At 35.7% G+C, this 7500-nt stretch overlaps 1 non-coding gene across 1 annotated transcript; it reads left to right on the top strand.

Annotated features, from left to right (window-relative positions):
• The first annotated feature begins 7230 nt into the window (after window positions 1–7230).
• On the top strand, window positions 7231–7386 carry LOC130903238 (5.8S ribosomal RNA). The gene has a single exon (XR_009060634.1). It is a non-coding gene; the product is annotated as a 5.8S ribosomal RNA (ribosomal RNA).
• Window positions 7387–7500: the final 114 nt, after the last annotated feature.

Consider the following 7500-nt stretch of genomic DNA (forward strand, 5'->3'; position numbering starts at 1 on the left):
CTAACCTAACCTAACCTAACCTAACCTAACCTAACCTAACCTAACCTAACCTAACCTAACCTAACCTAACCTAACCTAACCTAACCTAACCTAACCTAACCTAACGTTTTTTTTAGTGTGGATGGAAAAATCTTCATAATACCCATCAGAAGGTGTCCCAGGTGTGCATCGCTTCACACAACCGAAACTAACATACATCTATTTCTTTATTTTTGGACAAGTACCTATTATATCGAGCGGAATATAAATTCACAATACTTTTTTCCCTTTGTTTCACTATTTTTATACAACTTTTATATGTTACACCCCGAACGGCTTCTACATACTAAACACCTTCATTCAATTTTCACAATTCATCTTTTTCGACAAGTTCCTATATCGAGCGGAATCTAATTTCCTAATACTTTGCTTTTCATAATTATTACTATTTTCATACAACTTTTATATAATACACCTCGTACGTTCATACATCGAGCGGCCATCTAATTTCATAATACTTTTTTCCGTTATTGTTAATATTTTCATAACACTTTTATATAATATACCTCGAACGGCTTCTACATAAAAAAAATTTCCATTCAATTTACACAATTCAACTTTTTCGACAAGTTCCTATATCCTGCCGACCAGACACCAAACTTAATACGGTTTTATAGACACTAGCGCCCTCTGCCGGCCAGTCACCGAACTTAACACGGTTTAATAGACACTAGCGCCCTCTGCCGGCCAGAAGACAAACTAAACACCGTTTTATAGACACTAGCGCCCTCTGCCGGCCAGTCACCAAACTTAGGTAATTTCCTAATACTTTGCTTTTCATAATTATTACTATTTTCATACAACTTTTATATAATACACCTCGTACGTTCATACATCGAGCCACCATCTAATTTCATAATACTTTTTTCCGTTATTGTTAATATTTTCATAACACTTTTATATAATATACCTCGAACGGCTTCTACATAAAAAAAATTTCCATTCAATTTACACAATTCAACTTTTTCGACAAGTTGCTATATCCTGCCGACCAGACACCAAACTTAATACGGTTTTATAGACACTAGCGCCCTCTGCCGGCCAGTCACCGAACTTAACACTGTTTTATAGACACTAGCGCCCTCTGCCGGCCAGTCACCGAACTTAACACGGTTTAATAGACACTAGCGCCCTCTGCCGGCCAGAAGACAAACCAAACACAGATTTATAGACACTAGCGCCCTCTGCCGGAGAGACGACAAACTAAACACCTTTTTATAGACACTAGCGCCCTCTGCCGGCCAGTCACCGAACTTAACACGGTTTAATAGACACTAGCGCCCTCTGCCGGCCAGAAGACAAACTAAACACAGTTTTATAGACACTAGCGCCCTCTGCCGGCCAGACGACAAACTGAACACGGTTTTATAGACACTAGCGCCCTCTGCCGGTCAGTCACCAAACTTAGGTAATTTCGTAATACTTTGTTTTTCATAATTATTACTATTTTCATAAAACTTTTATATAATACACCTCGTACGTTCATACATCGAACGGCGATCTAATTTCATAATACTTTTTTTCTTTATCGTTAATATTTTCATAACACTTTTATGTCATACACCTCGGACGACTTCTACATACAAAACATCTCCATTCAACTTCACAAATCATCTTTCTCGACAAGTTCCTATATCGAGCGGAATTAAATTTCATAATACTTGTTTTTCATTATTATTTCTATTTTCATAAAACTTTTATATAATACACCTCGTACGTTCATACATCGAGCGGCCATCTAATTTCATAATACTTTTTTCCGTTATTGTTAATATTTTCATAACACTTTTATATAATATACCTCGAACGGCTTCTACATAAAAAAAATTTCCATTCAATTTACACAATTCAACTTTTTCGACAAGTTGCTATATCCTGCCGACCAGACACCAAACTTAATACGGTTTTATAGACACTAGCGCCCTCTGCCGGCCAGTCACCGAACTTAACACGGTTTAATAGACACTAGCGCCCTCTGCCGGCCAGAAGACAAACCAAACACAGTTATATAGACACTAGCGCCCTCTGCCGGAGAGACGACAAACTAAACACCTTTTTATAGACACTAGCGCCCTCTGCCGGCCAGTCACCGAACTTAACACGGTTTAATAGACACTAGCGCCCTCTGCCGGCCAGAAGACAAACTAAACACACTTTTATAGACACTAGCGCCCTCTGCCGGCCAGACGACAAACTGAACACGGTTTTATAGACACTAGCGCCCTCTGCCAGTCAGTCACCAAACTTAGGTAATTTCGTAATACTTTGTTTTTCATAATTATTACTATTTTCATAAAACTTTTATATAATACACCTCGTACGTTCATACATCGAACGGCGATCTAATTTCATAATACTTTTTTTCTTTATCGTTAATATTTTCATAACACTTTTATGTCATACACCTCGGACGACTTCTACATACAAAACATCTCCATTCAACTTCACAAATCATCTTTCTCGACAAGTTCCTATATCGAGCGGAATTAAATTTCATAATACTTGTTTTTCATTATTATTTCTATTTTCATAAAACTTTTATATAATACACCTCGTACGTTCATACATCGAGCGGCCATCTAATTTCATAATACTTTTTTCCGTTATTGTTAATATTTTCATAACACTTTTATATAATATACCTCGAACGGCTTCTACATAAAAAAAATTTCCATTCAATTTACACAATTCAACTTTTTCGACAAGTTGCTATATCCTGCCGACCAGACACCAAACTTAATACGGTTTTATAGACACTAGCGCCCTCTGCCGGCCAGTCACCGAACTTAACACGGTTTAATAGACACTAGCGCCCTCTGCCGGCCAGAAGACAAACTAAACACAGTTTTATAGACACTAGCGCCCTCTGCCGGCCAGACGACAAACTGAACACGGTTTTATAGACACTAGCGCCCTCTGCCGGTCAGTCACCAAACTTAGGTAATTTCGTAATACTTTGTTTTTCATAATTATTACTATTTTCATAAAACTTTTATATAATACACCTCGTACGTTCATACATCGAGCGGCGATCTAATTTCATAATACTTTTTTTCTTTATCGTTAATATTTTCATAACACTTTTATGTCATACACCTCGGACGACTTCTACATACAAAACATCTCCATTCAACTTCACAAATCATCTTTCTCGACAAGTTCCTATATCGAGCGGAATTAAATTTCATAATACTTGTTTTTCATTATTATTTCTATTTTCATACAACTTTTATATAATACACCTCGTACGTTCATACATCGAACGGCGATCTAATTTCATAATACTTTTTTTCTTTATCGTTAATATTTTCATAACACTTTTATGTCATACACCTCGGACGACTTCTACATACAAAACATCTCCATTCAACTTCACAAATCATCTTTCTCGACAAGTTCCTATATCGAGCGGAATTAAATTTCATAATACTTGTTTTTCATTATTATTTCTATTTTCATACAACTTTTATATAATACACCTCGTACGTTCATACATCGAGCGGCGATCTAAATTCATAATACTTTTTTTCCTTATTGTTAATATTTTCATAACACTTTTATGTCATACACCTCGAACGGCTTCTACATAAAAAAAATTTCCATTCAATTTACACAATTCAACTTTTTCGACAAGTTCCTATATCCTGCCGACCAGACACCAAACTTAATACGGTTTTATAGACACTAGCGCCCTCTGCCGGCCAGTCACCGAACTTAACACTGTTTTATAGACACTAGCGCCCTCTGCCGGAGAGACGACAAACTAAACACCTTTTTATAGACACTAGCGCCCTCTGCCGGAGAGACGACAAACTAAACACCTTTTCATAGACACTAGCGCCCTCTGCCGGAGAGACGACAAACTAAACACCTTTTTATAGACACTAGCGCCCTCTGCCGGCCAGTCACCGAACTTAACACGGTTTAATAGACACTAGCGCCCTCTGCCGGCCAGAAGACAAACTAAACACCGTTTTATAGACACTAGCGCTCTCTGCCGGCCAGTCACCGAACTTAGCTAATTTCATAATACTTTGCTTTTCATAATTATTACTATTTTCATACAACTTTTATATAATACACCTCGTACGTTCATACATCGAGCGACGATCTAATTTCATAATACTTTTTTTCTTTATCGTTAATATTTTCATAACACTTTTATGTCATACACCTCGGACGACTTCTACATACAAAACATCTCCATTCAACTTCACATATCATCTTTCTCGACAAGTTCCTATATCGAGCGGAATCTAATTTCCTAATACTTTGCTTTTCATAATTATTACTATTTTCATACAACTTTTATATAATACACCTCGTACGTTCATACATCGAGCGGCCATCTAATTTCATAATACTTTTTTCCGTTATTGTTAATATTTTCATAACACTTTTATATAATATACCTCGAACGGCTTCTACATAAAAAAAATTTCCATTCAATTTACACAATTCAACTTTTTCGACAAGTTGCTATATCCTGCCGACCAGACACCAAACTTAATACGGTTTTATAGACACTAGCGCCCTCTGCCGGCCAGTCACCGAACTTAACACGGTTAAATAGACACTAGCGCCCTCTGCCGGCCAGAAGACAAACTAAACACCGTTTTATAGACACTAGCGCCCTCTGCCGGCCAGTCACCAAACTTAGGTAATTTCCTAATACTTTGCTTTTCATAATTATTACTATTTTCATACAACTTTTATATAATACACCTCGTACGTTCATACATCGAGCGGCCATCTAATTTCATAATACTTTTTTCCGTTATTGTTAATATTTTCATAACACTTTTATATAATATACCTCGAACGGCTTCTACATAAAAAAAATTTCCATTCAATTTACACAATTCAACTTTTTCGACAAGTTGCTATATCCTGCCGACCAGACACCAAACTTAATACGGTTTTATAGACACTAGCGCCCTCTGCCGGCCAGTCACCGAACTTAACACTGTTTTATAGACACTAGCGCCCTCTGCCGGCCAGTCACCGAACTTAACACGGTTTAATAGACACTAGCGCCCTCTGCCGGCCAGAAGACAAACCAAACACAGTTTTATAGACACTAGCGCCCTCTGCCGGAGAGACGACAAACTAAACACAGTTTTATAGACACTAGCGCCCTCTGCCGGCCAGACGACAAACTGAACACGGTTTTATAGACACTAGCGCCCTCTGCCGGTCAGTCACCAAACTTAGGTAATTTCGTAATACTTTGTTTTTCATAATTATTACTATTTTCATAAAACTTTTATATAATACACCTCGTACGTTCATACATCGAACGGCGATCTAATTTCATAATACTTTTTTTCTTTATCGTTAATATTTTCATAACACTTTTATGTCATACACCTCGGACGACTTCTACATACAAAACATCTCCATTCAACTTCACAAATCATCTTTCTCGACAAGTTCCTATATCGAGCGGAATTAAATTTCATAATACTTGTTTTTCATTCACTTTTTTTCCTTATTGTTAATATTTTCATAACACTTTTATGTGATAGATACACCTCGGACGGCTTCTAAATACAAAACATGTAATTTCATAATACTTCTTTTTAATATTCACAATACATCTTTTATATATTTTCACTATACATCTTTATTAATGTTAATGTAGAAGGCGTACCGTTGTACAGCGCACATATATGTGTGGTGTATCGAAGTTGACGTCTCGTTAAATTTTAATAAACTCGTTATAATTTACGTAAAGACGTTGTTTCGGTCATTCCACATCGGTGGATTATATAGTTTTCTGAAAGGGTCCCCGTTCTCCTCCAATATATTAACGTATATTGCTAGCGGTTCCCTTTTTAGATATTATATCAATTTATCCACAAATTAAATATCTATTGCGAGATCGCGAATTTAGCTAGCGTTCTATCGTGAGCGATTCATATGCGATCGTCTATGAAAAATATATATTATATTACACTTTTATATATATAATATACACAATATTTGCGATAACTCTCATTATTCCGTGCGAGAATAAAAATTTCGTTCATTATTACCTAATGTATAAACCATGTCGCTTACAATCTAGCGAAGGGTAGAGATAATGTCGAAATTGTAGCCCGGTCGACGTAATCATCTAATTTTTCTCATTTCGATTAAATTTAGATAGATTTATAGTCGATTCGGTGAAATTTTATAAAATAAGAAAAAATATAAATAAAGCGTGGCGCTGAAAATTATATATTTTCAATAATAAGCGCAGCAAACACGCAAAAGAAAAAGTAAATAACAATGTGTTTATACACGGAATATAGATGATTATTATATTATGTATAAATATAAAGTATATATGTAATATAAAAAACATCATCATAATTTATCCTCTTTTGGATATTGTTATTAAAACTTTTTCGATAATAGTTTTTTATTATAAAATATATATATATATATAATAATAATAGTAATAATATATATTATATATATTATAAAACACAGTTCCCTGGTTGATCCTGCCAGTAGTCATATGCTTGTCTCAAAGATTAAGCCATGCATGTCTCAGTACAAGCCAAATTAAGGTGAAACCGCGAAAGGCTCATTAAATCAGTTATGGTTCCTTAGATCGTACCCACATTTACTTGGATAACTGTGGTAATTCTAGAGCTAATACATGCAAACAGAGTTCCGACCGGAGACGGAAGGAGCGCTTTTATTAGATCAAAACCAATCGGTGGCGGGCTTGCTCGTCATCGTACAATTTGGTGACTCTGAATAACTTTTCGCTGATCGCACGGTCTCGCACCGGCGACGCATCTTTCAAATGTCTGCCTTATCAACTGTCGATGGTAGGTTCTGCGCCTACCATGGTTGTAACGGGTAACGGGGAATCAAAACTGTAATAATATAAAGAGGAGGAATATATCGTGCGAGATATCTGTCTATGCGCGCCTCGTTTGTAATAAAACATGTGCAGCGGTTAAAATTTATCAGATATATCAAAGTACGATATTATAATTTCTCTAAAAGTTTCGAATAATTACCATTTATTATAATATATATATATATATATATATATATATATATAAAAAATGTCGTTATATAAATTTTCTATACGCGTATAAGATATTATAATAATATTATTAATTTAATAATAATCAAATATTAAAAATACGACGAATAGAATATGAGAAAACGACATAATAATAAAATGATTACCCTGAACGGTGAATCACTTGGCTCGTGGGTCGATGAAGAACGCAGCTAATTGCGCGTCAACTTGTGAACTGCAGGACACATGAACATCGACATTTCGAACGCACATTGCGGTCCTCGGATACTCGTTCCCGGACCACTCCTGACTGAGGGTCGTATCAATTTAAAAGACTGCTTAGAATTTAAAATTTTTCTATTTATTAAAGAAAAATAATGCCTAAGCGTGTTGGATGTGAAACAATAACGCACACTAATTAAGAAAAAACACAT

This window comes from Diorhabda carinulata, unplaced genomic scaffold, assembly GCF_026250575.1.
Source record: "Diorhabda carinulata isolate Delta unplaced genomic scaffold, icDioCari1.1 Dcau_18, whole genome shotgun sequence".
In the NCBI taxonomy this organism is placed as follows: domain Eukaryota; kingdom Metazoa; phylum Arthropoda; class Insecta; order Coleoptera; family Chrysomelidae; genus Diorhabda; species Diorhabda carinulata.